The sequence below is a fragment of the Leucopleurus acutus genome (genome assembly GCF_964270905.1).
Source record: "Leucopleurus acutus genome assembly, chromosome: 3".
NCBI lineage: Eukaryota > Metazoa > Chordata > Mammalia > Artiodactyla > Delphinidae > Leucopleurus > Leucopleurus acutus.
This window is the reverse complement of record NC_139145.1, coordinates 151,636,538-151,652,713: the sequence shown is the minus strand read 5'-3', so window position 1 is coordinate 151,652,713 and position 16,176 is coordinate 151,636,538. Positions and strand designations below refer to the sequence as shown.

Genomic DNA, 16,176 nt, shown 5'->3' with positions numbered 1-16,176 from the left:
CCCCTCCTTTTCATCAAGGTTTTATTTAAAAGTGACTTTATCTGAGAGGAGTACTTTGTCAGTTCTAGCGAAAAATAGCAACTCTCTGTCATTACTTATTGTCCTCTCTGCTTCCTATATCCCCATAGCATTTATCACCACTCTACAGCATGACATGTAATGGTATGAGCTTCTTCAACTAATTTTTTGTCTCTTTCTTGCTCTTTCTCATTAAATATAAATTTCTTAAAAACCTGTAGAGTTAATTTATCTACAATCATATATATATATGTATATACACACACACACACACACACACATTCAACTCTTCCCGTTTCTAAAGGCACAATGCAATGGAAGTGTGAAAGAGAACAGTGACAAGGAATGCTTGGGATTAACATTTCCCAAATGTTTTACATTTAGGGGCAAAACAGATTTACACCTAGTTTAAAGGACAGTCAAAGATCTACTATAAATGGGACTCAAAATATCATCTGAGTGAACGCACAATCAGCAAAGTATTTGAAGCACGAATTACAAGGACAGGGAAGCATCTTTGGTAAAGATGCTGATAGAGACCTTTTAATGGTTCTACAGAAAAACAAGGTGACATTGGTTTTATTGAAAGGAAAAATATTAGCCTCTAGTATTTTTAAAATGCAGACAAATTACAGGTTTAGAGTCAAGAGTCTACTGCATCTCTGCATACTGAATGACTGTTGAGAAATAAGTACTTTCTTGAAATGATATTGAAAAGCACAGTGTAAGCTTTTGTAAAGAATATGTAAGAGGACTTCCCTAGTGGCACAGTGGTTAGGAATCCGCCTGCCAGTGCAGGGGACATGGGTTTGAGCCCTGGTCCAGGAAGATCCCACATGTCATGGAGCAACTACTGCCCGTGGGCCACAACTACTGAGCCTGCGCTCTAGAGCCCACGAGCCACAACTACAGAAGCCTGTGCGCCTAGAGCCGGTGCTCCACAAGAGAAGCCACCACAACAAGAGAAGCCTGCGCACCACAATGAAGAGTAGCCCCTGCTCTCTGCAACTAGAGAAAGCCCACATGCAGCAATGAAGACCCAACACAGCCAAAACTAAACTAAATAAATAAATTTATTTATTTTTTAAAGTCTTAAAAAAGAACATGTGAGAAAGATAAAAAGGAGAAGGATATAATTCTTGATCTAAAATGAAGAACCAGGGAAGTGAATATCAAAAATAGCATATACACCAAAGTTAGCTATCAACTGATTATTTTTTGGGGACTTCCCTGGTGGCGCAGTGGTTAAGAATCTGCCTGCCAATGCAGGGCACATGGGTTCAAGCCCTGGTCCGGGAAGATCCCACATGCCACGGAGCAACTAAGCCAGTGCACCACAACTACTGAGCCTGTGCTCTAGAGCCCATGAGCCACAACTACTGAAGCCCATGCACCTAGACCTGTGCTCTGCAACAAGAAAAGTCACCGCAATGAGAAGCCTACACACCACAACAAAGAGTAACCCCTGCTCGCCGCAACTAGAGAAAACGCGCGCGCAGCAACAAAGACCCAACGCAGCCAAAAACAAACAAACAAATAAATGTATAAAAGAAATCAATGGATTATTTTAACATGTGTAAGCCATATGTGTTAATGGAAATACTCTATGCTAGTTTTTTTTTTTTTTCTGTTTTTCCTCAATCAATACTGGCTGAAGGAGAATTTGTATTTTATGTACAGAAAACTCAACAGTATACATTAAGCCCAGTTTGGTGGCCAGTTCCTTGCCTTTTGCCTTTTCCAGCTTGGCAATGCGAGCCACCAATTTCAGATCCAGGACATGGCCTCTCCCAGTGACAGCGGACCTTATCATATCTGTCACTGTAACTGGTCCTGGTAGCTTCCACCTGCTTAGCCAGAGATCCTTTGTCTTCTCAGTTAACTTGTGTGAAGGTGATGGTGATAGGTCTTGCTGTGGACTAGATGCCCCAGCCTGGCCTTCACCTTGATAACGCAGTAGGAAACGCCCACTTTAAGATACAGGACGGGGAAGAAGATAACCAGCCCAACGGGACCCAAATCATGTGCAGTCACTACCAGTTGAGCCTTCTTGTTCTCCACCAAGGTGGGGGCAGCATTAACCCCTGCTCGAAGAACAGGTGGCCTCTTCGTGGGGACATCCCCTTTGCTGGCAGCTTTTTTCTTAGGTGGAGTCAACAATCTCTTGCTTTCTGTCTGATATGTATTTGTGGGCCAGCTTTAGCAGCTCTGTAGCTGTTTGGCTGTCCAAGGGTTGGTTAACTGGGTAAACTGGTTAACTGCAGGACGCACTTTCAACTGCTTATAGAGGACAGCCCTTTGCCACTGCAGTTCAATGCATCTTGGCCATTTCACAAATAGGTGAAGTGCCTTTTGGTTGGAAGTCCTGCCCAGTGACAAAATTCTTGGGCCTTTCCTCAAACAGGGGATTTACCACCTTCTTGGCCTCCTGCTTCTTCACGACAGCAGGGACGAGGGCTAGCTTCACAATAACTCTATCAAGTAAATGCCATTATTTTCCACGGATAACAAAATGAAAATAGCATAAAATCACATAACTGATATGTAGTGAGACCAGGATTTGGACACAATTTGACAGTCACCAGAGACGATCATTTTAATCGTGAAACATAAATAACCATGTATAGTAAATTTTTTTTAAATCGATTCTTTTACAAACAGTCCACGAAAAGAAATGAGAATACTCAATGTTCTTTTTGAGACACTATGCCTGACATTCATAACACATACTCCTATCATGAAGGAATAATCCCTAGTTATTCATAGACATCTGGAAACTTTGGAAAATCCAAACCAATGGTACAGTTTATAAAAAGAATGAAGGGAAAAAAAGGAGGGAAAGAGGGAGGAAGGGCACAGCCAAGTCATTTTATAGCTTTTAGTCTGTACAACTCTTACTAATTCTTTTTGACCAAATTAAAATATCTCCTCCCTCAAAAGTTTTCCATCACCAGTGCATTTTTTGTTCCTGGTTCCCCTGTGCTACCACGATATTTTCTTCAAATTACTGCAGTAGCACAAAAATTCTTACCTAACGTTATTTATATAATAAACTGTGCTATTTAAATGTATAACACATCAGATATTATGAAATGTAGAATGAATTTTTATGTAGAAAGTGTCATCAATTTACGATTAACTTGAGTTTCTGTTTACTTGCTTGATGAGAGATTTCAGGATGTTACTCAACTAACAACATGGCAATATGATTGAAAAAAAATTTATAGAATGGAAAATCAGTTTCCTGTCACAATGAGATAAATATGATAAAGATAAATCCAAGTATCAAAAGCATATATGTTGTTTTGTTTACATGCTGCAGTTATGTGTTCATAAAACAATTATATCACAGCAAAAGAGAAAGTAAAAATACTGTTTGTAAGCCAGCTGGTAACCAATCTATCTTCCTCATATTCCTTAGCCCTAAGTAAACCTAATGACATGGAAAACATTTTGTAAGTATCTTGTCATGTTTACACAAAATGTTCAAACAAGATGTAATAGCTGCTATTACAGTGTGAAAAGGCTGCTTGAGCAATAGAAATCTTAAATATGTTACTTTGCAAACGGCAATACTAACACAGCAGAGCTCAATAACAACTGATGCACACTTATACAAGAAGTCATTCAACTGCTGGTAGCTGCTGATGAAATATGATATTGATATATCTCCAAAACATGTGCACTTCTTTCATGAGACCTATTGTAAAGACCTCATCTATATCTCTTGAAGCAAAGATGTTAAATTTAATGGGTGTGCAATGAAAGCAGAAACACAGATGAAAATCCAGATGATTTTGTTTTCTTGATAAACAATTAAATGGCACTATTGCCAAATTTATACACCTATGACTGAGCGCTCAGGTGATTTTTTTTTTTTTTTGCGGTATGCGGTCCTCTCACTTGTGGTCTCTCCCTTTGCAGAGCACAGGCTCCAGACGCGCAGGCTCAGCGGCCATGGCTCGCGGGCCCAGCCACTCCGCGGCATGTGGGATCTTCCCGGACCGGGGCACGAACCCGTGTCCCCTGCATCGGCAGGCGGACTCTCAACCACTGCACCACCAGGGAAGCCCCCTCAGATGATTTTTTAAAGCAGCAAGTGGAGCAAATATAAAAGAAATTTAAAGCAAACAACTGAAAGTGACAGCCTTAACTCTGTTTGGAAACGTATTCAGATGGCCTCTTCTGCAAGCAGTGTATAAAGTTTTAACTTGTCAGATTGCTTAAATTAAACTGCATCTCACCATGGAAGATATCTCCAAATCCGTAAGTTAAAGAAAAGATAAGACAACCTCAGACACTCACTACAAAGGAGGAAAGAAAAAAAAAACTTGCTTCTCCCTGACCTTAGCTGAAAATGAGCGTCTAATATTTCAAAAGTGCATTGCAGTGTCTACAACAGGAATCTGGCAGGTGACAGTGAGGAAGTTGCTGTTCTTTGCTATAACATTAAGCTTTCAATACTTAACTGTTAAAATGTTTAAAAGTTAAGTTGTGATAATAACAAATGTTTGTTAAAATTTCCTATTTATTCTTAGAAACAGAATTTTTGTGATAGTGATATTTGCCCTCACTCTCAGCTTTGGTCGAGACACAGAATTTGGGCAATAAATCCAAAAGAAATAGAGGAAATAGAAATAAAACCAAATGCAGCCTTGTCAAAGAACACAGTCCCTTATTTTGACAGTTTAGAGAACTGAATTAGCTTTTTAAGAAAAGTTTTACATTTTCTTATGTAACCTGGAGGTTGAACAACTCTTTCTGATGTATCCAAAATGCAAATTTACTTTGATCACCCATTGCCCCTTTAAAATATACCTAGTGTGGTAATTACCAGGGTTCTCCTGCCCACTCTTAGATAAAATTTCTTCTAGGGATACTTTAAATTGTTATTCACAGACACAATTCAGTAATTAGAATGTTTAGTCCAAGATATTCATCACCACGAGGAATTTTGATTTAATAGCGTACTTTTAGGACTTTATATTAACACCAGCCTTTTTCAGGCTGGATGCCTTCAAGATTAAAAATGGTATAGTTGGCTTTTCTATTTATTCATCTAAACTTCTCTCACAACTCCTTCCCTGCCCTCCTTTCTAGATGCTGTTTTCAAGGTAAGGACAGATCTTACTTTAACCATCATTCAGCTCTAATTTCCTGACATATTTTGCAAGGGTTTCTTTTCTGAGTTCTTCTGACATTCTCTGCAGGCCACCTCTCCCCCCCCTGCCTTTCTCTTGACTTTGTTCTAGGTGGCCCTTTGCCACTCTTTCCTGAGCTCTGAATATGCATCTTCAGCTTCTTGCTGCTTCATTCCCTCCGTGACTCCAGGTGGCGCTCTTGGACAGAAGTCAGGATGGCTTGCTCTCTACGCAGTTCACATCAGCTAGGAGAGAACTCTACAGGCATTCATCTATTGTTAGGAGGTATCCAGGGAGTGTATGTAGGTCGACCCCAAAATAGCAACACTCTCCAAAGAGTTATTAAGTCCTTTTTCTTTTGCAAGAGTTCCAAGGTGAGAGTCAGACCCTAGTCCACCCTGCCTCCCAAATGAAGGCGTAACGTATCAAGCTTTCTATAGATCCCTGTGAGAGCCTGCGCCCCACATGAATGTTTAAGCAGAGAGAGGGAGAAGCGGAGGGAAGGAATATCACATCCTACCTGGAGGAGGGGAGGCAGAGAATATCACATCACATGTTTATTCAAAAATATTTTCCTCCCAATATCTTCTCCCCCCAAACCCTCTCTCCTTTCTTTCTCTTCATCCCTTATATACTTGAGGTGAGAGGATTCAAAACACTAAGATCAACTTATTTTAATTATTTTAAATTTTCTTTGTAGATTCTTCAAATGGTGATTCATCTTTGGAATGTCATATCTACTGCACATTAGAGTCAAACTTAAGCTGTTCTACTTAAAGTCTTTATTATATAATAGTGAAATGACACTGGCTTCAGAAAGCATCTAAGATACTTAATTATATCTAGATGCACGTATAAGAAGCATGTGAGCAAGAAAACAGGAAGAGATTAAAGGAAGCATGAAAGAATCAGGCCATAGACCAAAAGAGACAATCAGTTTCTGACACTTAGTATCCTGGAATACATCTTCTATTGAAAGAGAATGATGTTGAAGATATAAAATAGATTCCTGCAGGATTTGTTCACTTATTTGTTCATTTGTTCATTCATTCATCAATTCATCAAAATAAACGTGAATATCTTGAATGTGACAGGCTAAATGCAGTGAGCTGGAATGCTGTGCAAGAATATAAAATATTAGTCATATTTTACAGAACTAGTTATAATACCTTTCTAATGAGAAGTTCATATAACATCTCCCAAATTTTCTTATAAAAAATTTAACAAGTGACATTATACGATGTTCAATGTAGGAGCATAAAACATGTTTTGCTTCTTGCCCGCTACCTAATAGTATTGGCTTAATTTCCTTTTAGTATGTTATAATGGGAATTTGAGCTGGGCATTTTTATTCTATTAATTATGAGTCCCTCAGATTTTGAAATGAGAAGTCAACAGAAATACACCACTCTTGAAAATTAACAGAGCTTTTCCAGATTTAATCTGGTGATCTCAACCATGTTAAACTACTCATACGTTTAATTTTTAAAAAAGTCTTTCAGTGATGACAAATTATTTAATCATAAAGTCAATTAAGTATACACAAACACGAAACTAGTAAGAAACTATTATACTATTTACACAACTACAAAACCAAAAATATTACTAAATTTAAAGTACATTAAATATTGAGGAATTAGATAATAAATTGATGTAATGTGGCAGATAATGTTTTGCTGAAACTAAATCATCTCTTAAAATACAAGAACAATTTTGCCACACTAACATGGGTTTTTTGAATTCCACATACTTATTCTAGTTTTAGGTATGTGATGATTCCATTCTGGAATCAATTTTAGTGTTATTATTCAAACTACTCTAAAATGATTATACCATGAGATCCCTTGACCTTGTCTTAGCAAGAATATTTTATTTATTTTTTCCTCGGCCTCCATTCTTTCTCATTAACCTGAAACCATTAAAAAGTAAAATGATTCATTGACTTAACAAATCATAAAATAAATCCACTTACTGAATTCATTCTGTAATGGTGCCAATATAGTTGTAATTAACTATTTAGCTCTAAGGTAACTGTTGAAATAATGCAGAATATACTACATTGTTTAAACTTAAAATTGAAGTAAATGCAGACATTTAAATTTTTCTCATGGTAACCACCAAGGAGAAGGAGGAGAGGGAGGAGGAAGAGTGGGAGAAGAAAAAAGAGAAATTTTCAGGACCTTCAGGAATATATGGCTCCCCGGGAGATACCCATTGAGACCTTGTGATCCTGTGTAATCTAAAGTACGAAGTTTAAAGTTAGTTTATAAAACAGTATTTAATTTTATATTAGCCTATATAATTAATATATTCCTTTTTAAGAGTTTTATTTATTATTTTTAAATATTTGATATATATACAAATACTTGTGGCATGCATATACGTTTTGAAGCATAAAAGAGTACCTGAGAACCTACAATTTAAGAACTGCAACTTACTACAAAGAACCCTATCACTCTCCATGTAACACTTTCCTCTTTCAGGATTCCAAATCCCTGATAGCCCCCCTTCCCAGTCAAGAGGTAATAACAACCTGAATTTTAAACTTATCATCCTTGGCCTATATATATATATATATATTTTTTTTTTTTTTTTTTTTTTTTTTTTTTTTTGTGGTACGTGGGCCTCTCACTGCTGTGGCCTCTCCCGTTGCAGAGCACAGGCTCCGGACGCACAGGTTCAGCGGCCATGGCTCACGGGCCTAGCCGCTCCGCAGCATGTGGGATCTTCCCGGACCGGGGCACGAACCCGTGTCCTCTGCATCGGCAGGCGGACTCTCAACCACTGCGCCACCAGGTAAGCCCTTTTATTTATATTTTATCACGTTTACACTTAAACGATGTATTGTTTCATTTTACTTATTTTTCATTTTTTAAAAAAATAATATCCATATAGTACTTTGTGGGTTTTTTCCCCCCTTATTTACTTGTTGCTGGCTCACTTTCATTATTCTACCTTTTCCTCCTCATAGAGTTTAAAGTTAATTTATATTCATTTCTTGAAATGTCAACATTGAAGTCCATGAGAGTCTAAATCTGTTGTGGCTTTTTTGTCCCACAGATTCTTGTTAGTGGTGATTGTGTGTGTGTGTGTGTGTGTGTGTGTGTGTGTGTGTGTGTGTGTGTGTGTGTGTGTGTGTGTGATATTTGACTGTGGAAACCTGGTGCCTAAATTAATGATGCTTTCCCTCGGAGAGAACTTTCATTTCCTTCTGCTGACATGGGACCATCCCATGGCCATGGTCTTATCTCCTGCTGGTACTGACACAATTAATCCCTCCACCCCACAGAGAACCCTACCATTCCCATAAGCTTAGTACTATTTTTGGCCACTGAGAGTCTTCTAGAGTGTGTTGCAAGCCCCCAAATCCATAAGATTAATGTTTTAGCAGAATTTAGTTCTTTCATAGTAAGCTTCCAACAGTATCTAGTCAGGAAGATACTGTTCAAATATTTATGATACTTGTGTAGAAGGAAGTACCATAACTTGTCTGTTCCAATTACACCTGCTTATTTTTTATCATATATATGTAATGGAATTCATTTTTTAAAAAAATCAAGAATTTCCATATAACCAAAGAACAGAGAATAAAGAATCATGGGATTTTAATGAATTGCTTGTTCACACTTAGCGATATTTTTTGCCAAATTGTATTACAAAAATGTGTATCAATCAAGTGTATATCAATTTAATATAATCAATATAAATATTCTTCATATTATTGAGTTTCTCTGTGGAAAGCCTTTGTGTGTGTTTGTTAGAGGGGAGTTGGAAGCCAAAGAACAGCTTCTTATTCTAGTTTTGATGTTCTTTTGTCTAGTCATATAATTTGCATAGAAAGAGACCATCAGCCTCTCGTTGGTATCACATGAGCTTGAATTAACAATATATAATTTATACATTAGCATATTAAAATATATTAGTTTACATTGGAAGATTCCAATGTAAATTATGGAATTTTCTAGTCAATTGCCTCTCTTCTACTTCTTATATTCAAGGTATTTCAAAATGAAGTTATTAACAGTAGAACTGTTTTGACAGAGATGGGTACCTAAGCCAAGTTTGACCAATATAATTTCTTAGCATAAGAATATATAATTAGGACAAGCTTAATATGGATTGGTCATGGAATGAAGAGACAGGTCATGAGAGTTATGGTGGCTAGCTTCTATGGACCATGAAGATAAGGGAACAGAAAAGACTAGTCTATAGAGAAGACAGACTAAAGCAGCAGAAGAGAAAGATAAGAAATGAAAGGTGGAAATAAAGATTCTCAGTGCTTCTTATTGCATGGTTCCAATGTCTTTTTTAGGACCTCCTATCCTTGTGTTCCATGAGATGCTACTATGCCCTTAAAATATATGTATTTTTTACTGCTTTGCCTTTTCTTTCTTGAATTTATTCTGTTATTTGCAACCAAAGAGCTAAACTAATTTTAATATAAGCTTTGGTAAAAGCACAAAAAAGAAAATTTCTCTATTAGCAAGATTGTTATGTTTACCAGATCCACTATGTGACTCTGGTTAAGTTACTTCACCTGTCTTGTGTAAAATGCAAGCATGATATTCCGACCTCGTGACAATTAAGTGAATTAGTACATAAACAATGCTTAAAACAGTGCCTTCTCATGGTAAGAATTATGTGTGTTGACTCTTGCTTGTATTATCCCCATTTTGTAAGAATTTTAAATTTGTCGATTCCATGCCACATGCCACATTTTAATGCAGCAGGAAGCAATATACTAATCCATTATGAAGTTGGTTAGCGGTGCTTCTTTAAGGGAGAGGAGACAGATAAATGAGAAAAATTAAAATAATTACTCATAAGCCAGTGCTTTATTTGATAGATGAAAAATATATTTTTAAAAAGTTTAAAAGTAAACCTTTTTAAAACATGTTTGCCACATTTTAGGTTGCTGTTTCTAATACGTACCACATTGTCATTTTGGAAATAAACCAAATAGTCTCAATAGTTACAATGATGAAAAGTGACAATCCTTAAATATGTCACGTTTTCTCTCCGTGGTTTCAGGTTCAACACAACCTGCTCCTTTAATATAAAAAGACACTTGAAATGAAAATATCTCACTATTAATGAAACATGTAGTCAAGGTCACAGTAATTTCTTGTCTGTGAAGTACTTGTCTGTGAAGCAGTGAAGTACTTCCTTTAGATTCTTAGCCTTCTCTTGAAGAACTGATGTGCTCAAGCTTTAAATAAACTAAACTGGTCTCTCTCATGTCAGAACATAGGCCAGGTGGCCAGAAAGATAACATGACAACTTTAGGAAGGAATTTCCTACTGCTTCACACCTAAGGTGTTTATGAACTAATTCTTTCATTCCTCTTCAAATGCTGGCAAGCAAAGCAAGAATGTTCTTGTGAGAGGATGGAAGGAAGAAAAAGCACATTACAATTCAGTAGGGCAAATTCATAAGTGAATATAGCCATATATTTCTAAAACTAAACCCAAATGTTGCCTCTTTTTTTCCTGTCTTCAAAAGGCTAAATTATACATATAATTTAAATATGTAAATCTATATCTATCTATATATCTATATATACATATACAACATTTTGAACAATGGATCTAGGGACCCTATCTCTAAGTTGTCAAGCAGAAAATGGAAAACTGTATGATGTTTACCACAATTTGAGTAAAATTTAAAATTATTGTGAAAATTATCAAAGTATATAAAATAGATTCATGTGATATGTTAAGCTAACATTTTTTTTTTCCTGGAAAGGAAGTGGCTTGGGGTTTTATAAAATTGGCCTCAACAGCTGTATGCAGTCCTGTCGGTAGACTGGTTGTCACACTCGTAACATTTCTGTAATGGAGGCTCAGGAAATATTCTTCCTCGGCCAAATACACCGTCTAAAAATTAAGTGTTGTCTGTGGTCATAGGTGCTCGATTTGTACCCAGTCTGCTTGGACTATGAGACAGCTAGGAGGGTAACCCTCAGAAGATGGGCACCGTGTTGGTTTTCTACTGCTGTCGTAACAAATACTACAAAGAGTGACTTAAAACAAGACACATTTAGTGTCTGACAGCTCTGTAGATCAGAAGTCTGACAGGTTTCCCCTGGCAACATCAAGGGCTTGACAGGACTGAGTTCTTTTCTACAAGGCCTTAGGGGAGAATTTGTTCCCTTTTCTCTTCCAGCTTCTTGAGGTTCCCCTCACACCTTGGATCAAGACCACCTTTTCCAAATTCAAAAAGGCAGACTGAATCCTCACATTGCATCCTTCTAACTTCCCTTTCTGCATTTCTCTTCTACTTTTTAGTGATAACATTAGGCCCATCCCGATAATCTAGAATAACCTCCTTATGGTAAGGTCCACTGCTCAGCAAATTTATTTCCACCTGCAACTTTAATTACCTTTTGCCATGTGACACAATATATGCACAGGTTCCTGGAATTAGGACGTGGGTACCCTAGGGGTGAGGAAATGCATTAGTCTGCCTCCTATAGGGGCAGTATGTACTTTCTCTGCTGTATTGCTCAATCAATGCCAATTTTCATAAAAGACATCATCAATTTAATAACCTGATGCCTGCATTTGATAAAAATTTACAATTTTGGTTATAAAATAGAACCATTATTTGACATTCATGTAAGAGACCAGTTACTGTCAATAAGAAGACAGAATAATCATTGGAAAAACTATTTGTTTCACTTCAAAGTGAAATGAGGAACAAACTGTGGATGCAATTTACTCTATTTATTGAAAATCAAAATAATGAGTGTCATATGGAGTATTCACTATTCCTTTGATGAACTCAGTTTGGCACTTTTACAAACAACGGAGCAAACTGGGAATATGACCACATGATAAAACCAAGCAGGGTAGTTAAGACACACAGATACAGTAACTTTAAGGGGAAATAAGAACACTAAATACAATGTTGAATAGAGCAAACGAAACAAATCAATTACTAATTTTATATTAAAAATCAACATCATCTTCTTTAAAGACCGTGACAAAATAAATAAGCATAGCATGCATGAAACACAACGCTTCATTTTTAGAGTTTCCATTTTTGAGAAGAATTATTTCAACTTATGTAAGATTTCCCTAGAAATAACCAAAAAAATGAACATTTGTAGTATCTTGCATAACTGCACTTCAGGTCCTCCTGACATATAGTAAAGCTAATTCTATAATTCTAGGCATTTATTATGTGTAAGAAACAAAGATTTTACATACTTTTAATTCATGCATCCTTCAAAGAATTAACACACAAGAAGTCAGTATTATCCCCATTTCAGAGTCTTAGAAACTGAAGCACAGAGAGATTAAATGACTTGTTTAGAAATATCTAGGCAGTAAGAGGTAGAGCTGACATTTCTCAACCATTCATCGTGGCTCCACAACCAGAACTATTAAGTGGTGCCCTCCTGCCTTCTGACTTGGGTTACATACAAATATTTTCTCTCTTAAACATAAGATGACTAACACTTTGAATTGTTGAGTTTTGAGCAGTTATCTTATATATTTTTATATATATATGTAAAAAATATATATATATATAGTGGGGGGATTCATTTCACATAGTATTAGATGATTTAAATCTTCGAAAGATTGTTATTATGATCTTCCCAGGGAGAATTAATTATACATTATATGATAGTCATATAATGTATAATATATAACACATGGGTGTTAGTCATCCATTTACTATGTTTTCAACCTCAAAATACAGACTTCATGCCTTCCAAATGTATAGCACTCTTTAAAAATTAAATGATAAACAGAAACCTCAATTAAATAGAGTCAGGAGACCAGAAGGGGGCTGCTCTCACACCCTGAGACAATCGCAGAGCCCAAGAAGAAAGACTTCCCTTCTTTCCTGGCGAGAACTCAGCCAATCAAAAGCCATGGACCCTTTGTTTACTCTAGCCCTCCAACTTCCTTTTCCTCTCTTTAAGTGATCTCCTTCCATTGCCATGCAGGCACTTGCATATGGCTTGCTGATACTTGAGATTCTCTGCTAATACTGAATAAACTTATCTTTGCTGGACAAACATCTGGCAGTCTCTTTGTTTCAGATCAACATTTTGGTGGTCCATACAGGGACCGGTGAAGACCCACAAATGCTCCAGGGCTGGTGAGCAAATAGGTGTGATACCTGCAATTGAGCCCACTGTTGCGCACTGCTTTTCTCACTGACCCTGGTGTCTGAATGCACATCTCTTTCTCCTGAATCCAAGCTCACACGCTCTTTGCATTTGAAGCTTTCCAGGCTTTATTCAGGATCTATTTTAAGGTTCTGTCTTTCTGGTTAAGGCCTTCTTCTGTATATGGGTACTTGTTTGGTACTGTGGTTGTGACTCTGACATCAGACTGTTTCAACCAAAGCTGGCTGAAAATACCTTTGGCCCATTCCTTTAAGAAAAGGGGCTGCTTCACTTAAATTGTACCAGCTGTCCAGCCTTCAGCCCATTCCTATGAAATAGGGGTCATTCTATGGAAATTGGCTGAAAAGTCTTCGGCATGGCTCTTCTTGGACTAAGCTATTTCCTTAGAATTGGCTGGATTAGCTTGAAGGCTGACTGAATTGCACTATTTGAGCTGTAAATTATTAAGCTGTTGGAAAACTGTTCTTCTACTCTAGAGAAAAACCTCTCAGAAATGGGATTCCAATTATCGAAATATTTTGAGGGTGCCCTGAGCTACAAGGATTCTGGCTGATTTTATGTTTAAAAATGATGATCCTTCCTCATAGGCCTTTCTAAATAAATGGGCCAACTTGACCAAAAACAATTCAGAATATCAATGGTCATTACGGGGAACTTTTGAAATCCCCAAACCTAATAACCGTAAAACCTAACTGGATTACAATAGCTTAAAATTTTCAGAACTTATGGGAATGTTTATTGCGATTGGTGTTTTTGAGGCTTCCAGACATTATCAGAAGCCTAAAATTGCCTCTCTGCAAAACAAGAATTTAAGGTTAACTGAGGCAAACAAATGATTAAAGAAAGATAAAAAGGCCTCCAAAGCTCAAGGCTTTTCCTCCCTGGCTTCCCTGTCTTAGGCTCAGCCTCTGCCACCATCTTGTCTCTCTCCTTTGGCTTCTGGTGGCCAGAATCCACCACTGATACCATCTTCCTCCTTCCCTTCTATGCTGCCTATGCCTTCTCTAGACCCTCAAATCCCCCTTTTCCTTTTCTCAAAAACTCTCTCTACTTTCTTTTCCTCTGAACTTTTACATACCTGTCCCTTTAAAATTAAGACTTCTGAGGATCCAGCAGCTTAACCCTTTAATTTCTTATATTCCCTGGACTAAAGCTGAACTAAGAGCCACAGTCAAAGATTTTCCCAAAGTAACCAAAGATCCTCACATATTTGCTGAGGAATTTAATACAGTCATACAAACTTATCAACCTGGTTTCCCTGACTTACATAAGCCAGTTCATATGCTTGTAAGTGAAGGCCAGGCCCAGCATTGGATGAAAATCATTAATTGGGAAAACCCTGAAAGGTCTCTAAGAATAACAACTGGGAGAGCAGCCCACTGATATATGATATGATCAGGCTTGGGCAATTGCTAGGTGACTTCACTGAGCAATTCCTAGGGATCTTCCAAAGCCTGTTGATTGGAACAGAATTCAGGTTGTACACAAAACATCTAATGAACCTGTTCATGACTACTGTAATCAACTTCAGATCGCTTTTAAAGAAAATTTTGGTCTTCCTTCAAATGTTGATTTTTACTCAGGTAGCGTTAAATCTGTATTTATTAATGGGGTGAACCAGGATCTTTGCCTTACAGTAAAAAGGACCAGGATGGAATGGGGAACTATGTCCACTCCAAATTTAGTTAATCTGGCCAACCAACTCTCTCACACTCTAGCTGTCACCTCAAAAAAAGACCACCAAAGTTCTTAATCTTCAAGTCCAGTAATTGAGGGCTTCCTAATGAAACCAAAACCCTGCTACTCTGTGCTATTAGTGCAAAGAGCAAGGACCTTGGAAAAGAGATTGTTTGCAAATTTACGCACTTTAGGTGCCTTCACCTCACTCAGCCAGCCTTTCCAACCTCCCAGTTCTCAATGAAGGGACTCCAAGCAACCATAGGGGTCTTCCCAGTCCTTGCTTTTAATTACCTTGGAGAAACATTTCTCCAGATTGTGAATGAATCTCTTCCACCCCAAACTGACACTGAAGCCACGTTCTAGAAGTTGAACCCCACTACTGTAAAACAGTCCCTGCCCTGAAGCAGTAAAATAGTTCAAATAGTAGGAACCTCTATCCAGGGTCTCCACAGGCTGAAATCAAGGCTTTGGCAGGGACTGCAATCCCATTTTAGACGTGAAGTCCTTCTCCAAACTCATCGGTTACCGGCAAAATTAATTCCCTTATAACTTTAAAGGATGGAGACCCTCAGCATTAAGAGGCCACTCATTGTTCTCTATCCCATGGCCTTCACAGCATGGCAGTTGGTGTCCTCAAAGCTAACACAGGAGCATCTTTCTGATGCTTCACTTTCCTTTAAATGGTCTGCCTCACTAAATCAGGTCCACTCAAGAAAATCTCCCTATTGATCAAGTCAAAGTGAACTGATTGGTGATCTAAACACAGGGATAGCATCCCATCATATGCACAGGTTCATTACACTCAAGAGGAGGGAATTCCATAGGGCACATATATCAGGGGGCAGAACACTTGAAGTGTCTTAGAATTCTGTCTACCTGAGATCATTTTCCCAATTTTAATACAAACATAATAAACTTCCTTTCTTCCAGGTGACCAGATTAGAAAGGGCTTTAACTTTTAAAAATTAGCAATTTAATGGATGTTGTTTTAACATACAGATACATGCTTTTTATGTACTTTTTAAATGTAAAATGCTACATTCTGTCTATTTGAAGATAGTCTTTTAGCTATGCTGATGTTTTCCACACTTCAAATTCTCCATTCCTCTTCTCCGCCAAACTGTTGTTTGAAAACTTAAATATGAAAAATTGCATACTTGCATTTATTTTAAAATTATTTGTGGTAAATATATT

At 37.4% G+C, this 16,176-nt stretch overlaps 1 pseudogene across 1 annotated transcript in view; it reads right to left on the bottom strand.

Moving 5' to 3' along the window:
- Positions 1-1,622: 1,622 nt before the first annotated feature.
- Positions 1,623-16,176, bottom strand: part of LOC309958958 — an 82,480-nt pseudogene continuing 67,926 nt past the window's right edge. The window contains exon 4 of the transcript in view: positions 1,623-2,492. The product of the transcript in view is annotated as an uncharacterized misc_RNA (transcript). The remainder of the gene's footprint in view (positions 2,493-16,176) is intronic.